Source organism: Malania oleifera, chromosome 3 (genome assembly GCF_029873635.1).
Source record: "Malania oleifera isolate guangnan ecotype guangnan chromosome 3, ASM2987363v1, whole genome shotgun sequence".
In the NCBI taxonomy this organism is placed as follows: domain Eukaryota; kingdom Viridiplantae; phylum Streptophyta; class Magnoliopsida; order Santalales; family Ximeniaceae; genus Malania; species Malania oleifera.
The window spans coordinates 96356733-96378587 of record NC_080419.1 but is presented as its reverse complement, the minus strand read 5'-3'; the positions used below and the strand labels follow the sequence as shown (position 1 = coordinate 96378587).

The following is a 21855-nucleotide window of genomic DNA, read 5'->3' as shown; positions in this document are numbered from 1 at the left end:
TTTGGGAGTTCTAAATTACGCAAAAAGGTTTATCCAGAATCTTGCAGAAAAATTGTACCCCATACAAGAAAATATTTCTAGTAAAAAGTCATGGAAATGGGAGAAGGAGGACATTGAAGTAATCAGAATCCTCAAAAGGGAGATTCAGGATCTTCCAAGATTGGAATACCTAGATGGGACTGAATCAGATATAATTCTAGAAATGGATGCATCCAATATAACATATGGATATGTTTTAAAAATCAAAAAGATTGATAAAATAGGACATCTTAGTAGATATTGGAGTGGATGTTTTAGTGGTACAGAACTAAATTATCCAGTACACGAGAAAGAACTTCTCGTTGTAGTCAAAAGCATTCGTTGCAATGAATTGTTTCTAGGAAAGAATTTTATCATCGAGACAGATAGTTCCTATGTTAAGAATTTCAGGGGAATTAAATTGAGACGATTCAAGCAAGCTAGATTAGTTAGATGAAGGAATGAATCGCAATATTACTCTTTGTAAGTAGAATATATAGAGGGTAAAGAAAATATTATTATAGACTGTCTAACAAGATATCTAAATGCTTGCTGATTCAATGGCTAGTATTAGCAGCCAAATTAGATGCATTCTTTGTCAACAAATTCACAAACCAGCAGATTTTCTAGTTGTAAAATTTGTTGAAGAAAAAAAGTATCTCATTTAGCTTCCAAGAGGAAAGAAAGAAGAAGGGGAAGAGGCAGTAAGCCAATCCTAGTTCGAGATGCAGAAAGTAGAACTGCAAGAAGCAGTAAGTCTATTCACATAGTTGCAGAAAGCAGCAAGGAAGTGAAAAAAGATAAAAGTTATATTTAGTATTTTATCTGTAGCCAGTACAGGCATTACAGCACACAATATACCCAGAATCCTAAATTTAGAAATACTAAAAGGGAAGAGGTATTGGCAATCAAAGAAATGCAGGAATGTAACTTGATCAACGAGGATAAAGACTACTTAGAAACCAGAAAGGTTAAAGAAGTAGATTTGTGTATTGAAGATTTTCTGGGAAGGACTCTAGAAATTTCAAAAGATAAGAGAAGATCATTGGAAGGATTTCTAGAAGAACCAGTAAGTGTAGAAAACGATGAATTCTCTATCAAGTTCAAGGAAGTAGTTGAAATAATTGAAGAATTTGAGGCAATTATTTCTGATAACTACAAAGTAATCAATAGGGAAAATATGGCAGCACTCATTCATCAACAGATTATCCTAAAGGTAGAAATGGATATACAACTTAAAAAATATAAGTTTACTACCAGAGCGATAATTGGAATTTCGGAGTACTCAAAATTAAAACAGTATTGGATGAGAAGTTGATTGTGTATTCCAAAATTACACATTCCTAGAAGCTTTAACCCTGAGAATCTAATTGCAGTTCAGAAAGCCTTAAGGCTAGGAGATGTCCAATTCTTCGGTTTCAGTAAAACAGGACAGGCCTTTAATTTTCTACCAGCATTGGTAAAATATGTATTAAACTTCACTAATCCAAGAAGGTTATGGTGGACAACATACATTGAACCAATAGAATTAAAGATAGGGAAAGTTTTGGAACCTTTTTCCAAAGGTCTGGAAGGATGGACAGATTTCAAATTTTCCTAAAGAAGAACCAGATTGGGATTATTTCCAAAAACATAGAAAGTTCTACGACTTAGTTCAGAATCTATGGGAAATCTATCTCCTTGAAGCAAGGTTTGCTTTGGATTGTGTGTTCTTTGTAAATTTTGAAACATTTATTGCTATTGAGGGAAAATATCTCCAGCAATTTGAAGAAGCCAGTTTAGCCTAATATGCAACTGAGGCAAGAAAGGTAGTAAATCAAATCAGAGATTGGGAATATCATCTTTTGTCAACACAAGCAATGAAGAGTAATCTCCAACTAGTCTTAGCAGAACTAGCAAGAAAGGACAAAGATGAAGAAATCATCAAAGCCCTAAAAGATCTTTGAAGATAAACAAAATCTTTGCCAGTTGTACAGTCCAGATGATAGTCTAGAATTTCATCATATCCCAAGCTAGACTAATAGGACTAATCGGTAGTGTCATATCAGACACTCATCCTAAATCGTGTCATATTCAGGCTTCGTCGAAAGGATGTTCCGACAAGTCATATCAGCTTTATTAAAAGAGATTCCATTTGTCTTGTCTTTTTGTAAAGGGTGAGTCAACAGACATAGTATGTTGTCCCTTTACTTTTTTCTTTTCTTTATTAAAGTAGATTTAGCTTTTTTTTAAAGAAGGAATCTTTTCTTTTTATCTTTACTTTAAGTCAAATCAAGGAGAAAGCGAGGTTGTGTTTATCCCTTGAGAGCAGGCATTAGCCTATTTAAGGGAACTCCGACCCTATTGTTCAGAGAGGAAAAATTAATAAAAGTTTCATTTTGTTTCAAGAAATATCTCTCTCTAAAATATTTTCCTTTCTAGTAAACATTGTTGTGTAGGTTGAAGTCCTATCTCGCCTAAAAGAGCCTAACAGAGAGGCGTAGAGGCACCACATAGGCACCAGCATAATAGTAGGATTGGAAGATTACCCTATCTTAGCTTTGTGGAGGTCCAGAGAAGATAAGAAAGAAGAACAGGTATTGATCTTTTATTAATTTAGTTCTTCCTTCCCCTTTCATAACGATCTAATTAGTCGAGTCCTTTTAATTTACTAGAAAGTTCTATAACACGGGGAAGCCAACTCTTAGAAAAGGAGTTAGTAGATTCACTCAACTCTTCGAAATGAATCAGATTGACTCAGTTAGAGGATTGCAACTACAAGTTGTATATCCAAGAGCACTAAGTTGGCCACATATATGGGTAACCCTAAGAACAGAAGAGAGATTAAAAAATCTATTGCCAGAGTCAGTACGACAGGAGGCAAATAAATTGATAATAACAGAACCTTTAAGTGATTACACTCTTAGTAGAGCGAGTGTATCTAGAGATGAAGAAACTAATTCAGAAGTAAGGTCATAAGGATTTGGACCATTTGAATTAAGACCATCAAAAAGTAGGAGGATAGGAAAAAGACCAATCCCATGTAACATATATGGGAACATCCATTTTAAGTTCCAAAATCGAAGAATGTGCAACACTTGTAAACATTTCTATCAGCAGGATATAATGTGCAGCTCTTATAAATACTGGATGTACTTGGTCATGTACACGAATCAGATTTCCAGAAGTGAATTGGGAATCAGCAAATCTTCAAGTTACAGTAGGTAACACTGCGTTACTCCAGATTGGAAAAATAATAGGAAATGTCCAGATAACTCTAAATGGTAGAGTATTTGAGGAGAAAATAGTTTGCTTAATTCCAGAGTTACCAGATGATTTTCTCCTAGGAAATTTAATTCTTAAGAGATACCAGTTGTTTATGGTATTTTCAGAAGGGATTATATTAGATAACCATTTTATTCCTACTTTGTCTTCTATCAGAAGTGGCGGAAACCAAGTAATGATAGAAAGGGAAGAGAAAGAGGAAATTCAAGTTTATTAATGATTCCATAGTGAATATATCTTGCCTTCTTATCCATTGATCTTTTAACTTCTTGTGTTGTGAGTAATGGAACTATGAACGTTCCTACATCCATACTAGATACTTCTGCAGTTACCTCTTTTTCGATCACCTTTATTGTCTCTTTGTAAGATATCCATGAGGTTTGATATGCTTCAGCCCAACTGGCTCGAGGCATCCTCCACTCTTGACAATCCTTACTTTCTGAAGGGATTTCAGTTTCTATAGTTTGCACTAGATCCTTTTCTTCTCCTGCTAAAGAAACTAGTTATGGTGTTTTATCTATTGCTCTCATCATGGCTAGTCTTAACTGACTTTGCTTGAGAGGAAATGGAGATTGATCTAATACTTCTTCTTCTGATTCATCTCCCTCAGATTTTGAGTACTTTGAAAAAATAAAGCAAACACTGTCTTCATCTGAGTCAATTTTTGTAGAGACCCAAAAATTTTAATTATTAAATAATAGAAAGAAGGAAAATTAAAAAAAAAAAGGAACAAAGCACAGTTCGTCAACGAACACCCTGGTTTCGTTGACGAACGTCCTGTGAGATTCGTGGATGAAGTTCAGTGTTTCGTTGACGAAGAGATATCGAGAAGTGGTAACTCGGACCCATTGGTTCATCAACAAGTACATATGGCTCGTCGACGAAGCCACGTGTCAATCCACCTATAAATACGTGGAAACCAAGTTTTGCGTGCGTGCATGTGGGGGCGCGGGCAGGCATGTGTGTGTGTGTGTGTGGGCACGCGTGTGTGTATGTGTGGGTGTGTAATTTCAGGACATTGAAATTACGAATGCTGCAAGCATGAAACAGGGAAATAATAAACAGTTCTCAGAAAGTCCGGTAAGAGAATTATGCTATGCTAGTAAATTCAGAATTTTTATTAGTAAATTATATTATTTGATTATGAGATACAAGAATTGTAAGGAAGTATTGTTCTTGGTTGTTTAGGTTTTGGTGTCTCGGTTCGTAGTTTTGGAGCCGTAGAGTTCGTAGTTTGGTATTCGGGAAAATGTAAGGGGATTCTGTTTATATCAATTTATTTTTGAAATTGGGATCGGTAAACCTGTAGTTTACAATCGTATGTTTGTTTTGGTTACTTCTTTGGGAAAATCTATCGGAGGAAAATGCAAGATTTTCGGGTTACAATTTTTAGGAAAATTTAGGGGTTTCAAGTATCATCTCTATTTTGTTTGGGAAATCGTATATTGTATTAAAACTGTAGTATTGAGATGACCGTACCCATATTTGTATTAAACTGTATTCTTGAACTGAAAATGATATGATTTTATGTATATCAAATAAGTGTGGAATGAATGATTGTATGTAAATGTTACATGTTTTTGTAAAAACAGTTAGGCGTGGCTATTTCTCAATTTCCACTATTTCTTTCATTTCTTATTTTAGTCCATTTTATCATTCTTTTACTTTCCGTTTCCATTCCACTATCCGGCTCATGAATATCATTAGTATCTAGTACTAATATCGCGTCTGTAACTCATGGCTACCCTGAGGATCTTTCTTTCCCCGCTATGGTTCCCCCCATGGTTAAGGTTGTGCGGGCCAAAGGCTGGATCTAACTGCGGTTAGCCGACCCAGTTAGATCAAAATATCATATCATATATCTCGCGTTTGTAGTACGCCTGGCCGACCAATAGTCCTGATTCAAACTCATGGGGCACAACAACTCTACTAAATAGTTCAGTCGACTGTCACACCACACGCTCCAAGAGTTCGTGTAATTGCACTACACCACTAGTAACAGTACCGTTCTCAATATCACGACCTATCATTAGGGTTTCCATAACCATCCATCAAGGTTATCATTACCACATACCCGCAATCATTATGCGATATTGACATTTCATAAACCACATTTCAATTTCCAAATTGTAGTATTCACATTACAATATTTCCGTTTTCTCATTCTTAAATTTAATATTCACAAAGTCATATTTACATTTCAGTATACTCATTCCAATATTCATGTTTCAACTATTCATATTACAGCATTTACATTACGATATTCATATTTCCCATTTTCACATTTCAATAATTTTAATTAATTATTTAATTTATTTTAATTTTAATTTTTTCTTTTTATTTATTTTATTTCATTTTTTGAGAATCACCCCATTAATCTTATATAACCTTTTTTTCTGGATTATTACAAGTGTACTGCTAGTAATAACGAAAGAGGATTAATGGTTGATGATTGATTATCTTCATTAGTTTACAAAATTATGATTAATGTTATCTCCAAAAATATCAAATTAGCTTTAGATTTGTGTAAATTATTTATAAAATTATATTATTTTTATTTAAAATTCTCTAAATCTAAATTTAACTCTCAAGTTTATAATCAGGTTTTGGTAGAACAACAGAAGCACATAGCAGTCGGTCAAGACCACACCAGTGATGATGATGATGAACTTAGCAGATCCATCGATGGCGCTCCTGGCGGCCTCCGGCGGCGACACCGTTAAGCTACTCTATGTGTCGGTGGAGCCTGGCAATCCCTGCACCTTGAGCTACTCACCCTCCCCCGGTCAAGTGGAACCACACCAGTGAGTTCTCTCTCTCTCTCTCTCTCTCTCCCATTTTATGGAATTGGTGCAGATTTGGTGGTGGCGAGTGCTGGAGATGATAAGAGAATATTATTGTGGCGGAAGAATGGGCAGAGCATGGGGACTGTTCCAGTTGCCGGGGCCGAGACTGGCGATAACATCGAGCTTTCTATTTTTTTTATTTGGCTGTACTTTTCATTTATGGAACGACGAGTGTAAATTTCTTGTTTTTTTAAGCAATTTGATCCAAATTTCCTCTTGTGAACAAGATACTTTCAAAATGATTAGCAAATGTCTCCATTGTCTAGATTTTGTCTCATTTCGTTCTAAATTGTTGCGGGAGAGAGAGAGAGAGCTGGATTCCGTGTAAGGATTGGCTTACTCCGAGTGTGAGTGTAAATAAGAATTAATGCTCGCACAAGTGTAATTTCGACGCCCGCAGCTCAATTTTAGGTTATGTAATTTGATTAACGAGGTCCAAATTTGGTCTTAGCGGTCAGAATTACCCCGAATGTTGAACAACATACAGCTTAAATGCGTGGTGGTTCTCAGAAACTGCACTCCATAAAGAGAGGAGCTAAATTTGGGTTTGGGGAGTGACTCATATGATCCCAATTTGCATATTCTGGGATAGGAGGTGAGAACACAGCATAGAAGAGCTAGATTATGAACTGGAGTGGTTACTTCTTCTACATCCCAGAATCCATGATATGTTTCATGCTAGAAAATCATATGATTATATGTCTTTTCAATTTCCCAGTTGTTTTTACAGTAAAATTGTATGCATCCATGGAAATTAGTTCTCTTGGTTTATTTCTTGAGTTTTCCTTGGGCATTTTCTAAAAAAAAGTAATAATATTTTGCAGGAGTTTATATTTGCTCTTAGCTTTAGCAACAAAGGATCCAGATATATTTGTTCTGGGGGAACTGGTCAAGTTGTAAGAATATGGGATTTGCAGCGGAAACGTTGCATTAAATGGTTGAGGGGTCATACTGATACGATAACAGGTGCAATGTACAATTGTAAAGACGAGCATTTGGCTTTCATCAGTCTAAAAGGGGACCTCATTCTTCACAACCTTGCATCTGGTGCAAGGGCTGCTGAGCTCAGGGACCCTAATGAGCAGGTTGTTTGGTCTGTTGTGTTGGGTTTTTCTTTTGTGGCTATGAGGTTTCTGATATGCTAATTGTTTGTGTGATGAATTTTAAGATCAGTTATTGAGAATGCTTGATTATTCACGGATTAGCCGACACCTTTTAGTGACTGCAGGTGATGATGGTTCTGTACATTTGTGGGATACTACGGGTCGCAACCCAAAGGTTTGTAACAGATTCTCTTACATGGAACCATGTATAAAGACACTAAAGATTGCCATGGCTGAATAGATTATATTTCACATGAATTTTCGTGTATAATGAATTTTATAGAATATTAGGTTGGTTGGATACTTGGAATAAGTTTGTAGTGTTTGCAATACATTTTTTATTGAAAAAAACATTCTGTTAGTATAGCTGTTAAAGAAATGAACATATTTAGAAGAATGGATACTTATGGTGTGTAGCCAGCTTGCATATTTGAAAGAAGTATCATGTGCTGGTCATAACACAATAGTAGGAGAATTCTGAACTCATTTCTTCAAACTGCTTTATTAATGCAGCTTTTGTTGAATCTAACACCATTATGAATTTATGATATTGAGTCATTGACATTATTACATGACCTTTTTGCATCACCACCTTTATTTTATATTTGACCTTTCTTTTTCCTGTTTCCAGTTTTATTTTATATTTTTAGGTGATAAGTGATCCTCTAGGACATTGAATTGATAACACTCTCCCCCCCCAAAAAAAAAAAAAAATCTGACAGGCTTCCTGGTTAAAACAGCATTCTGCACCAACTGCTGGTGTTAGCTTCTCTCCATCCAATGATAAGGTCATTTTTTTCCTTAAATAATTTTTTATATTTGGTTCATCTTATAGTGAAGAAGAGTGAAAGTGTTCCTTTTAATGGTGAAAGTTCTTCAGTGCAAGCATATTTGAGGAAATAGTTACGACATCTGTTACCCTAAAACCGCTTTGCCATGACAGATAATTTCTAGCGCTGGTCTGGACAAAAAGTTGTACACTTTTGACTCAGGGGCTAGAAGATCGTCATTTTGCATTTCTTATGAAGCACCATTCTCGTCATTGGCATTTAGAGATGATGGTTTAATATTGGCAGCTGGAACAAGTAATGGTCGGGTAGTATTCTATGATGTGCGTGGAAAACCGCAACCATTCACGGTTCTCCGTGCTTATAGTAGTTCAGAAGTAAGCTTTTTTCTCGCTATCTTGCTTTTTCTTCTTCTTGTCTTTTTACAAACTTACTCAAAAACATGCGTAAAACATATTTATGTTTTCTACTACTTTAACTAAAAGCAATATTGAGGGAAAAAAAAAACTTTTTATATCTACTCACTAAAGTAGACTGCCCTCCAAATCTCACTTCATGATCTCTATTTGAGAAGGCAAGATTTCCAATTGCTCTCACCTCCTCTCTCTTCATCTGCCTAGCCTTCTCTTTTTTTCCTGTTATTAGAAGTGAAATTCTTCAATCCTTCTATTTGTTATGCTTCCATCAGTCAAGCTACCTGGTGAAGCTGTTAAATGCTCATTTTTCAATCAAAGGATCTATGATTTTTTTGGTCATCATTTAATTTTTTTTTCTATTCAGAAATTTCACATTTTGGATTTCTTTTATAAAAAAAATTATGCATATAGTAGACATTGAGTATGCATTTTAATGATTGCATTAGCAAATTGTTAACAGTTCTACTTCTATACAACCGAATTGTGCTGTCATCTTCTTGCTGTAGTCTATTTGTTTCCATCTTTATCATATTAAGAATGTACGTTAATTTATTTTCTTTTATTTGTACTTTTATTTTCACTAATTTTTTATTTTTAAAATCATACTTTAGTTTTATTGCTAAGATGTGTCTTTTTGTTTTTTTGATAAGCAAAGAAATTTATTAATAAAAACGAGAGATTTTCCTGTTAGGAAATTAATTTATTAAGAAATAAGAAAATTATTTAAAAAAATTTTTAATACTAAAACAAGAACAACTACTACTAAGCCTTAAGTCCTCCTAAACGGGGTTGGCTATATGAATTAGTTTCAATCATTTGAGCGATTTAGGGAAATATTCCAGAAAATTAGTGTGGTCAAGTTCCTACTACCTCTGCCCAAGTTATTCTAGGTCTGTTCCTACCCCTCCTGACTCTAACATGCACTGTTCACTTTTTCACTCATGAGGACCAGAGTGTTATTGATTTACATGAAAGGTGCCTAAATCTGTTATCTTTGGATGATTACTACCATTGTCTTACCAGGGATGTTCATTCTTTGGATGATTACTACCATTGTCTTACCAGGGATGTTCATTTTTTTCTTTAGCTTTTAAAATTATACCACTCATCCATGTTACCATTCTAATTTTTGTTACACTTAGTCTAGACATGTTTCTTAGTTGCCGATAATTTTGGTTCATATAGTATATTTGATCTTATAAACACCCTATATAATTTTCCTTTTAGTTTTGGGGGAATTTTACAAGCACACAACAAGCACGATGTGCTGCACTTGAACCAACTTGCTTTGTCTCTATGTAATGTTTTGTTCAATCCTCTTTCTATCATAATACATCCAAGGTAATGAAATCTACTACCAGCAGTAATTTTTTACCATCAAATTTAATATTTGTTCATCATCTCTCCCAAATTACTATAATTGCATTTCATGAATTCTATCTTCTATATCTTGAAACCTTTGGATTTTAAGGTGCCTTTTTAAAATTTCAATTTAGATTCTACTAACCTCCAATTTTGTCTTCAAGACTATATCATTTGCCAATGACATACATCATTGATCCGTATTCAATTGAATATGTTGGTATGTTCATTCATAAATATCAAAAAGATAAATGCCCTTTGTTGCTGCCAAAATTTGTTCTTGAGAATTTGGATCAATTACGACTTGAATCACCTATCATGAATGGGGGAAGAACGGTTTGGAGGACTTGAGGTATACTCTAGGGGATCACTCTGATACTTAAGTTAGGGAATCTGGAAGGATTATATGATCGTAACAGTAAAGAAGTGAGTGAGAATGAGACCAGATACCTTACCTTAGGGAGTCCTTTTATAGGCATTCAGAATACCTTATTGATCTCCCTATGAATATTTATTTGGATTGTAGGAGTTGCACTTTAACTATGGATATGCTACTAGGGAGTAAAGATTGGTGTGCCAACTCCTGGCTTTAATTTAATGGACATTACCTCCTTTCTACTGATCCTAGATGTCTTTTTTATTTTTTGATTGTACGTAAGCTAATGTCGTGTTTAATGTTGGGGTGTCTTTTAGGTTATATCAGTTGCCTGTACTCTCGAATCTTAGAGTTACCATTTTTGCTCAAGAGTATATTGCATTTACTTTAAGTCCTTTTATTATCACAAGATTCGGATTAAACCATCAAATGAGCATTTTTGAGCCTCAATAACACCGCTCATCAGATGGGTCAATACTCTACCAAGCAGTGCTCGTTTCTTGTTGTCCCATGAGCGGTGCTCATCAGATTGGCCTATACTTTGCTGTGCAATGCTCGTCATTTGTTGCTTCATGAGCGATGCTTATCATATAGGCTTTTTTAGGCCTCATGAGTTGTACTCATTAGATGGGCCAATTTTTTGCCAATCAGTGTCCGTCACTTGTTGCCTTATAAGCGATGCTCATTAGATGGGCTTTTTTAGGCTTCATGAGTGGTGCTCATCAGATAGACAATTTTGAGCCTCATAAGCGGTGCTCATCAAATGGACGAATTTTTTACCGAACAATGCTCATCTCTTGGTGCTCATCAGATGGACAGTTTTTAGGCTCATAGCAGTGCTCATCAGATGAGCCAATTTTTTCTGAGCAGAGCTTGCTTCTTGATCCTTTATGAGCATTGCTCATCAAATAGACATTTTTGGGGCCTTATGTGAGTGGTGCTCATCAGGTGGGTCATATCTTGGTGAGTAAAGCTCACTTTTTGAGTAGATTTTCTCAGCATGATATGCATCTTACAAAGCCTCGTGGTCCATGCCAACTCTAACTTCTAGAGTTGCATTGATAAGACAGCGCATGAACTCTTCCAACGCCTCTTCCTCAAACAATGCTGATCAAGTGGGCCAAAGTCCTTCAGGGTTGTTATAAATGCTTAATACATAATGGCATCAAGTGCACCTTGTAATTGCATCAATATTTTGAAGGTGTCGAGGTGGTCTACGGGGATTTGACAACCCATCGTATCCTTTTGTGTTGGGCGTCTTGAATTTACTAGGCAAAGGGATCTCCATTATTTCCTTGGTAAAGGGGGATCAGAAGATCTAGCTCAGGTTTTCCCTATTAAGGATTGGTTGTGAACTTCTTTTACTAACTTTTTCAATTGATCGATTTTCTTGAGTTTTTCTTCAAGTTCTTGGGGCGCCATTGCTTGTTAATGTCCACACCATTGGCTCCTTCTACTTTATTTGTCGGATTTGAAATTTTCAAGGTTGCTTTATGTGGTACCACTACCTTACCCATAGGTGTCGTTTTTGCTTGAACAACCCCTGGGCCATGTTTTACAGAATCTTTATTATGTTGCATGATCATGCTAAACATGTCTTCCACCCTCGTATGAAAGGCTAGAACTTGATCCAAGGACACAATTGGTTGCAATTGTCTAGTGGTGGGTAGTGAACCGACTGGGGCGATTGATCCCCAACAATGGGTTCAGACTCAGAACTGCATGATCATGGTTTTAAATTGAGGTAGCGGTTAGCATAACGTAATGGTAACGGGTATAACGGGAAGCGGAAGTAGCAAATGTTACATAACGAGAAGCAGGTGTAATGGCCGTGAATTTTTTTGTAGCGCGCACAACCTTGTGCATATTAGCGTACTTGCATGTTTTAAGTTTTAGCCCTTCTTAGAAAGAGTTTTAGTGTATGTTGGATCCTTTAGTTCGACTAAGTTATTTGATAAGGGCAACAATTTTACATTTTTTTTTTAAACCACCAATGATAGAAAAATTACGCGCGTGTGTGTGTGTGTGTGTATTTATACTTCTTATTGTTCTTATCTATGATAAATTCTTATGTGTGCTAAATTGATTAATAAAACAAAATACATTATACTCCATTAATCTATTAGGCACATAAGACATGCGAATAATATAAATATAAAATAGTTAGAAAAGAAAGAAGATTGAAGTTGAAAAATATAAAACATAAATGTCACATTGCTAATATCATCAAAATAAAATATTTTCCTAACAAGTTAGTATTTTTAAATTGTTAATTAATGCATCTCTTGTGAATATTCAAAGAAATAGTAAATTTTGTATCACTGTCATCCTCATTATAATCTTTTCCCTCTCTTCGCCACATGGTATATTGAGAATGATTTATGAAAGAGGGAAAAAATGAGAAGAAAAAGTAAAAAATAAAATAAATTTTTTGGTGCAACAACCCTGCAGCATTTACGTAACAGCCGTAGTGGCCTTTATGTAATGGTTGCAGTCCGTGACAACTGCTACAGCCTTGATTTTTCTTCTCACTGATTTCACGGTGTGTAACAGTATTGGTTTCCCAAAAAATCGTTACATAACGGTCACGACCGTTATTTAAAACCATGTGTGTGATAAAAATACACAAAATAAAAAATAAAAAATAAGGCCCGTTAGTCCCGCCGGACATCTGAAAAAAAAAAGCCCCACATGAAAGCCATGTACCATATATATATACCGTGCAATGCAGCGATAGAGTGAACATCTTTCTGGTAAAAATACACACATTCTTTTTCAACCAAACCCCCCAAAAAACAAAAAACGTTGCACATCCACAACCACAAACAATCAGGCATCCTTACACTCCCAAAACCCTAAAAGAAACCAAAAGAACTTCCAGTTTCTAGACCAATCTAATTTTCTGCAAAAAATAATCCAAACAACGTACTCCCCATGCTCAAAGTAAACAAGCAATGTAAAAAGAGACTTAACAGAAATCTTTAAACTGTTAAAGCACAAACACATGGGGACAATGCCCTCAAAGCCATGTGCTGCAACACATATTCTTTTGTTTCCTCTACTAAACTTAAAATCCTCATCTTGGTTAATGCTAATTTTTAAGTTTCATCGGGCTGTGACAAGTTTATGCTGGCAGAGAGCAAAACCCATTATTGTAAATGAAAGTAATTGCTCTGCTGAGACTGCTCTTTTGGGAGGTGCTGTTGAAGACTCGATCCTCATGCTCGATCCACTTCCTTCTGTGATCTCATCAGGCATTTCCCTATCCACCACAGTACCTAATTTTCGGAACCCTAGCCGCTCAGGTCCCTCTGTAGAGGCATCTTCCCTTACATCAGCCAGTGTTGGATCTACATCAAGCTCACTTCATTTGTCGACAGCAGAGCAAACACCACATCGTAATCTTTTGTGGCTAGGCGGAACATTGACAAGAATAAATCCTCCTTGTTCTAGTTACAATTTCAAGGATGACATGGAGGTGTTTTCCCCTCTTGCGGAGGTTCAACCAATTACACCTTCACTTGATAAGCTGTGGAATGATAATGATAGTGCTAAGAAGGTGTCACGAATAAGGTCGGAGATACCGACCATAAGGGAATCTGAGCAGATCGAAGGGCTCGGATGAGGTGGTTAGCTACAGGGGAGCTCGAACAGAAAGGATCCGAGCTGATCGTCAGATTGAAGATGCAGGGTAGGTTGAAGGGCTCGGAAGAGGCAGTTCGTTACAGGGGAGCTCGAATAGAGGGCTTGAGGGTTCGGACGAAATGACTGGGTGTAGGGGAGCTCGGACTGAGGGGTCGGAGCTGAGGTTGGTAGAAGAAGCCGAACCGAGTGGGGAGCTGGGGCCGGTCGGCCACTTGCGGGTCAGCTCTTCGCAGCCCGAGTCGTCCTGGGCCGAGGCATGGCAGGGCTGGGGCTGGGCCGAACTGCAGTAGAGCACATGGGGTATTTCCAAAATAGTAGTTAGAGTTTGTTATGTATAAAGCTAGGGGTCAGCGGGAATACAGGGGAGTAGAAAATTGGGAATCAATTTGTTTTTCTGTTTCTGGAGAGTGGCTCTCTCGAACCAGCCAACCTGTTCTTTCTTATTTCCATTTCCTTGTATGCATTGAGGTATTCAATTCAGTTTATCTCTGTAATTTCGTTCCCTTGCAAGTAATTCATTCAATCAAGGAATTATCACTCACGTGAGTTCATTACAAATTGTGTTGAGTTGATTCCATTTCAAGTGGGTTCATTACAATTGGTATCAGAGCCAAACTCCTACCACCATCGGAGAGGGAACTCGCATGAACCAGATGTTGGAGTCCATCGCTGCCCTGAGGAGATCACAAGAAGAGTAGCAAATCACTCAAGCCGAACAGCAAAAGCTACTCAACACCGTGACTCAACAGTTGGGAGCTCTCTCCGATGCTGTGAAGAATCTCGGCAAGCAGAAAATCGACCAAGAAGGGCCAGGAGAGACATCGAGCCACGACTTTGGATACCAACACCATGAGAGCTTCAATGGGGAGCAACACAGAGCAGGTATTCAAACTAAAACGGTGAGAGTTGATTTCCCTAGATTCAATGGTTCGGATCCAGCAGGTTGGCTCTATAGGGTCAATGATTTTTTCCTGTTTCATGAAACTCCACCCCATCAAAGGGTTCTGTTGGCCTCCTTCCACATGGAGGACAAGGCTTTAATCTGGTTCCAGGACCTGGAGAGGTCTGGTCTATTAACGAGTTGGGAGGCATTCGAACGAGCCTTGCACACCCAGTTTGGAGTTGCTCCTTATGACGACCCGTTGGAGCAGTTATCCAACCTTAAACAAACCTCTACTGTAACCTCATTCAAGGAACAGTTCGAGGAATTATCCAATAGAGTCGAAGACCTTGATGAAGGCCACCGGCTCAGTTTGTTCATGGGGGGATTAAAGGAGGAGATCAAGTGGGTAGTGAAACTCTTGAACCCGATCAATGTTCACATGGCTTATGGCAAGGCACGGATACAAGAAGAAAACCTCCTAGCGACTAAGAAGTATATCATACCCAAGCACTCTGCCCCATCTCATCACCTGGCTGTGACCAAACCAGCAGCCAAACCGAACACTCAGGTCCACAAATACTCCCCGGAGCAGATAAGAGAAAAGAAAAGCAAGGGGTTATGTTTTAATTGTGATGCCAAATGGCATCCAGGGCATAAATGTGGGGCTGCTAAACTTTTCTTGTTGGAAGGAAATGAGCTCAACTTTTTTAACAAAGAGGAGGAATCCCCTGAGTTCGTAGGGCATGATTGTTCGGGAGAGGCAGGGGTGGAGCAACAACCGAGAGAGGACAAAGTGGAAATTACCCTACACGCCCTGACGGGATCCCCTCACTCTAAAACAATGAGAGTGGTTGGTTGTGTTAGGGGACAATCCTTTGTGATACTAGTAGATTCAGGAAGCACTCACAATTTTATTGATCCAGCTCTGGTCAGGAGACTTAAGCTGACCTTGGATAGTGGGGAGAAGGTGAAGGTGAAAGTAGCCAATGGAGAAGAGATCCGGTGTGAGGGAAGATGCCCAGCAGTAAGCTTTGTGGTGCAAGGGACTAGATTTGAAGCTGATATGTACTCCCTGGTTTTAGGGGGCTGTGATATTGTATTGGGAATTCAGTGGCTTAGTATGCTGGGCGAAATCATGTGGAATTTTGTAGAACTTACTATGAAGTTCCACCATAATGGCCAAACTGTTTGTTTGAAAGGACTCACTTCCCAGGCGTTAGTGGAAGAAGGAGTGGAGGAAAAACTCTCTTGCTTGGAGAGAGAGGGAATCCTGCTACAACCATTGGAAGGGATAAAAGAAGAGGCAATGGACAGCATCTCCCCGCCTCTAACCTCCCTATTGGAGGAATTTCAGCAAGTCTTTGCAGAGCCTAGGAGATTACTGCCCATTAGGTCATATGACCATGGGATCACCCTTAAGGAGGGAACTTCTCCCATCAGTGTAAGACCCTATAGATATCCTTATTTTCAAAAAGAGGAGATAGAAAGGATTGTTCGGGAGCTGTTGGAGTTAGGAACCATACGGCCGAGCCATAGTCCTTACTCCTCTCCTGTTTTGTTGGTAAGAAAGGCTGATGGCACCTGGAGAATGTGTGTGGGACTATCGTGCTCTGAACCAGGTTACCATTAAGGATAAATTCCCTATGCCTGTGATTGAAGAGCTGCTGGATGAGCTACATGGGACTGAGGTCTTCTCAAAACTGGATCTGAGATCCGGGTATCATCAGATAAGGGTAAGGGCAGAGGACATCCCTAAGACTGCTTTCCGGACACACGAAGGACACTACGAGTTTCTCGTAATGCCCTTTGGACTGACCAATGCACCATCAACCTTCCAAGGTTTGATGAATGAGGTATTCCGACCACATCTTAGAAAATTCATTCTGGTTTTCTTTGATGACATCCTGGTGTACATCAAATCTATGGAAGAACACCTCAACCACCTAAGAACGACCTTACAAATTCTACTTGATCAACAACTGTTTGCCAAAAGAAGTAAATGTAAATTTGGCTGTCGAGAGGTGGAGTATCTAGGACATTTGGTATCGGGTAGGGGGGGTGAGAGCAGATCCCTACAAATTACAAGCTATGATTGACTGGCCTTCACCTAAGACTCTCAAGGCTCTAAGAGGGTTCCTAGGTCTGACCGGGTATTACAGAAGATTCATTAAGGGGTATGGAGCCATAGCCGCACCTCTGACCAATTTACTTAAGAAAAATGGGTTCCAATGGAACGAGGAAGCTGAGAAGGCTTTTAGGGAGTTAAAGGAGGCAATGTCTACTCCCCCTGTTCTAGCCCTACCAGACTTCACGAAGAAATTCACAATTGAATGTGATGCATCAGGCAAGGGGATTGGGGCCGTACTCATGCAACAAGGGCAACCCATAGCATACTTCAGTCAAGCACTGAAGGGCAGAACCCTTCTCATGTCAACCTATGAGAAAGAATTGGTAGCTTTAGTGACAGCAGTTAAGAAGTGGAGACCATATATCTTAGGGCTGCCATTCATTATCAAAACAGATCAACAGAGTTTAAAATTCATGTTGGAACAAAGAATGGGTACTCCTGTGCAACAGAAGTGGATCACTAAACTATTGGGATATGATTTCATAGTACAGTACAAAAGGGGGCAAGAAAATCGAGTAGTAGATGCTCTATCTAGAAAAGATTCAGAAGGTGACACCCTCAACCCAATAGACGATCACGCAACAAACAATGAGGCGAGTATAATGGTTATTTCTATCCCCACGCTTGGGTGGATCGAAGAATTAAAAGCCTCATATGCTGATGACACTAAAATACAAAATGTCCAGCAACAAATCCATTCGGGCACACCAGTAGAAGGGTTCACTCTGAGGGATGGATTATTATTTTATAAGGGTAAGCTGTTTATAGGCCGAAATGAACAGATCAAGCAACAAGTGTTACAAACAGTTCATGGCAATGCAGTAGCAGGACATGAGGGATATAAAAAGATAATCCAAAGAGCCAGAAGAGATTTCTATTGGCGTGGCATGAAGAGAGAAGTTAAGCAGTTCATCAAGGAATGCCCCATTTGTCAGCAAATGAAAGGAGAAAATAATTACCCCACAGGCTTACTACAGCCACTTCCTATTCCAGGAGAGGTGTGGACAGATCTTAGCATGGATTTCATAGAAGGTTTACCCCCTTCACATGGAAAAGATGTCATTCTAGTCGTGGTAGACCGGCTGTCTAAGTATGCTCATTTCCTACCTCTAAGTCATCCATACACGGCAAGTCAAGTAGCACAGAGTTTCATTCAGAACATTTTCAAGTTACATGGCATGCCAAGATCAATTATCTCCGATAGGGGAACCACATTTTTAAGTAAAGTCTGGCAAGAACTCTTTAGTCTACAAGGAGTCCAACTGAAATTCAGTACGGCTAACCATCCACAGACGGACAGCCAAACAGAGGTGGTGAACAAGTGCTTGGAAGGATACCTTAGGTGTTTTGTGGGAGATATGCCAAAAAATTGGGTGAAGCTCTTACCATTAGATGAATATTGGTACAATACATCTTACCACACCTCGGCGAAAACTACCCCCTTCCAGATTGTGTATAGTGTACCACCACCATCCCTGATCAGCTATATCCCGGGGACCACCAAGGTGGCAATGGTAGATGAGTACCTCAGGGATAGGGAGGTCACCCTAGATCTCCTTAAACATAATTTGCAATTTGCAACAAGCGCAGCAGCGAATGAAAAAGTATGCTGACCTAAAGAGAAGGGAACGAAAGTTTTCAGTAGGCGACTGGGTGTACCTTCGACTCCAACCTTACCGACAAACAACCGTAGCAGTTCGGCGGAGCTTGAAATTGTCACCAAGATTCTACGAACCCTTTCGGGTGGTACAAAAAATTGGAGAAGTAGCCTACCGACTGGAACTCCAAGAGGAAACCCAGATCCATCCGGTTTTTCATGTATCTCAGCTCAAGCCACATCTTGGGGCATCTGCTCGGGTAAACCCACGGCTTCCCCCCACAGATTCCCATGGAACCCTCAGCCCAGAGTCGGAAGAGATCTTAGAATGGCGTATGAAAAAAAGGGGGAACCTTCCAACAACAGAGATACTAGTTCGGTGGGAGGGACAGGAGAAGGAAGAGGCGACATGGGAGTGGTACCACATGATGAAGGAGAAATTCCCTCACCTTGTGGGCAAGGTGCTCTGAAGGGGAGGGTATTGTCACGAATAAGGTCGGAGATACCGACCATAAGGGAATCTGAGCAGATCGAAGGGCTCGGATGAGGTGGTTAGCTACAGGGGAGCTCGAACAGAAAGGGTCCGAGCTGATCGTCAGATTGAAGATGCAGGGTAGGTTGAAGGGCTCAGAAGAGGCAGTTCGTTACAGGGGAGCTCGAACAAAGGGCTTGAGGGTTCGGACGAAATGACTGGGTGCAGGGGAGCTCGGACTGAGGGGTCGGAGCTGAGGTTGGTAGAAGAAGCCGAACCGAGTGGGGAGCTGGGGCGGGTCGGCCACTTGCGGGTCAGCTCTTTGTAGCTCGAGTCGCCCTGGGCCGAGGCATGGCAGGGTTGGGGCTGGGCCATACTACAGTAGAGCACATGGGCCGAACTGCAATAGAGCACATGGGGTATTTCCAGAATAGTAGTTAGAGTTTGTTATGTATAAAGCTAGGGGTCAGCAGGAATACAGGGGAGTAGAAAATTGGGAATCAATTTGTTTTTCTGTTTCTGGAGAGTGGCTCTCTCGAACCAGCCAACCTGTTCTTTCTTATTTCCATTTCCTTGTATGCATTGAGGTATTCAATTCAGTTTATCTCTGTAATTTCGTTCCCTTGCAAGTAATTCACTCAATCAAGGAATTATCACTCACGTGAGTTCATTACAAATTGTGTTGAGTTGATTCCATTTCAAGTGGGTTCATTACAGAAGGATCATTTATTGGCTGATAAAAGACCTTCTTCCCTGTTGTTTCCTTCACCCAGTAGCAGATTCCCTTTTGCAGATGATGGGGGCAATGATCGTCCAATATTTGACCGGAAATCCAGCTCAACATCCAGACAGGTCTGATCAATTTATATTTAATGCTGCTGAATGAATGTTATGTCCGAAATATTCATCTAAACCTAGATACCCTTTTTTGTTAATACCATGTAATAATACTAAACCATGCTTGCTAAATTAAAATATGTGAGACTTTTTTGTAATCCAGTATGCCATACAGGTGATCATCTAATCATAAATAATAATATAAAAAAAAAAAGAGTACAGTTTTCTGGGTATAACGTTCCAAATGTCAATTAAAGTAACCTTTTTTGGAGGAATTTTGGTTTCCCTTATTTTTGCTCCTGAACAAACAATAAAGATATGAATATGACTTCTAGACTATAGTTTCTTCTGAAAAATGGTGCATTGTATGAAATTTTGGACCATATAGGCAGATCTATGTCCTGGTATTGAAAATTGGGGCTCATTTGTTAGTCATTCCAAGGGTGTCATGTACATTATCTGACTCAATTCAATGGCCTCAATGAACTCCATTCTGAACTCATCTCTAAGGGAGTTCTGGTGCAATGATTTTGATTCATAACCTTGTGCAGGATGACACCAGATCTTCTTCCCTTCTGTGGGGATCGACAACTCCACCTTCCAAGAGCGATGATTCCACCACTCCCCCAGAAGCTTGGGGTGGTGAGAGATTATCCGATAAATTTGCCAACCATCGTCAGGCAGTTAATTTGCCATCTCGTTTAAGCATGTTGACATCTGGAGGACTGACATCAGGGTCAATGTTTTCTGGATTGCAAGATCTAACATTTTCGACAAGCCAGATTAGTGCAAGCTCATTGACAAGTGCAAGTTTGCTGACAAGTTCAAACTTTAGCTTTGCTAACTTGCGTGCCAAGGATGCCCTTTCCAGCCAAGAGACTTCATTGGGAATTTCAGAACAAAGTCCCTTCAGTTCCATGTCCGTGTCTCTAGGTACAAAAGGCCTCATTGGTCAGGGTAGCCTCAAATCATTGGGATCTTCTTTGACCCTCCCTCAGAGATTTTCCACTTATGCTGAGAGAATTAGCACTACCCCTTCTTTTGCTGATGGGACTTCCCTCTCACTAAGCTCACCAAAAACAAAGAAGACGGGGGCTGAAACCAGAGAAGAACTTTTGAATAGTTTATTGTCGAGGTCTGATACATCAGCTGCCTCTGACCAGGGATTCTTCCAACGGTAAATATATGAATTCAGATGGATTTGATTATGCACTATCATTCAACATACAAGATGCTAAATTAGTCTACAGAAGAATTAATCATGCTGCTGTTGTTATTAGATTTATTCAGTTTGTTGAGTCATTATTTGTAACAGGAAGGAACCTCAGAACCTTTGAAAGCCCCAGTGCAGCCACATCCTCGGCAAGGAAGCTCTTTTACACTTCAGCTGTTTCAACGTACTCTTGAAGAGACACTTGCATCCTTCCTGGGTTTTATCCATGACAATGTGAGGAACCTTCATATTGAAATATTGAGGCAATTTCACATGCAGGAGGTATGTTTCTCTCGATATGGCTTTTTAGGTTTTCTGCTATTTTCGCTGCATTTTTTTTAAGGATTGGTCTAGCGGGAATCAATATGCAGATGGAAATGTCAAGCATTATGAAATCAATTCTAGAAAACCAAGCTAAGCTGACGAAAGAGATTCAGTCCCTACGGAAAGAATACAAACAGCTCCGTCAATTGCTTTGAATTTTGGGGTTGATGCTATTGTTATGCTTTCTCTTTTCAATGAAGTGCATTATTGTGGGATTTGGGTGTTTCGTGTTTCACTAAATTGCAATTCATATAGTGACTCTTTTTTGTACATGACTACAGTTGCTAGACTCTGGCAGTTTTAGAGGGGAATGTGGAGAGAAAACTGTGAGAATTGCTAGAGGGGTTTGGGTTGTCGGGTGTGTACAAAATTTTTCCTCCAACTAATGAAATCAAGCTTGTAATTGGATTATATCAATGCACAGATATGATTCATCAAGGTTATCAATATGATTCTTTAATTTGGATTTTACCAGCTCCGGTCTCTCTCTCTCTCTCTCTCTCTCTCTCTCTCTCTCTCTCAGACAGATTGGTAGTGTTCTATTTTTTACTTTATTTTGGAGGGTAAATGTTGATCTCAATAC

General features: G+C 39.0%; 1 pseudogene; it reads left to right on the top strand.

Moving 5' to 3' along the window:
* Positions 1–5786: 5786 nt before the first annotated feature.
* Positions 5787–21678, top strand: LOC131151444 (protein NEDD1-like; annotated as a pseudogene).
* Positions 21679–21855: the final 177 nt, after the last annotated feature.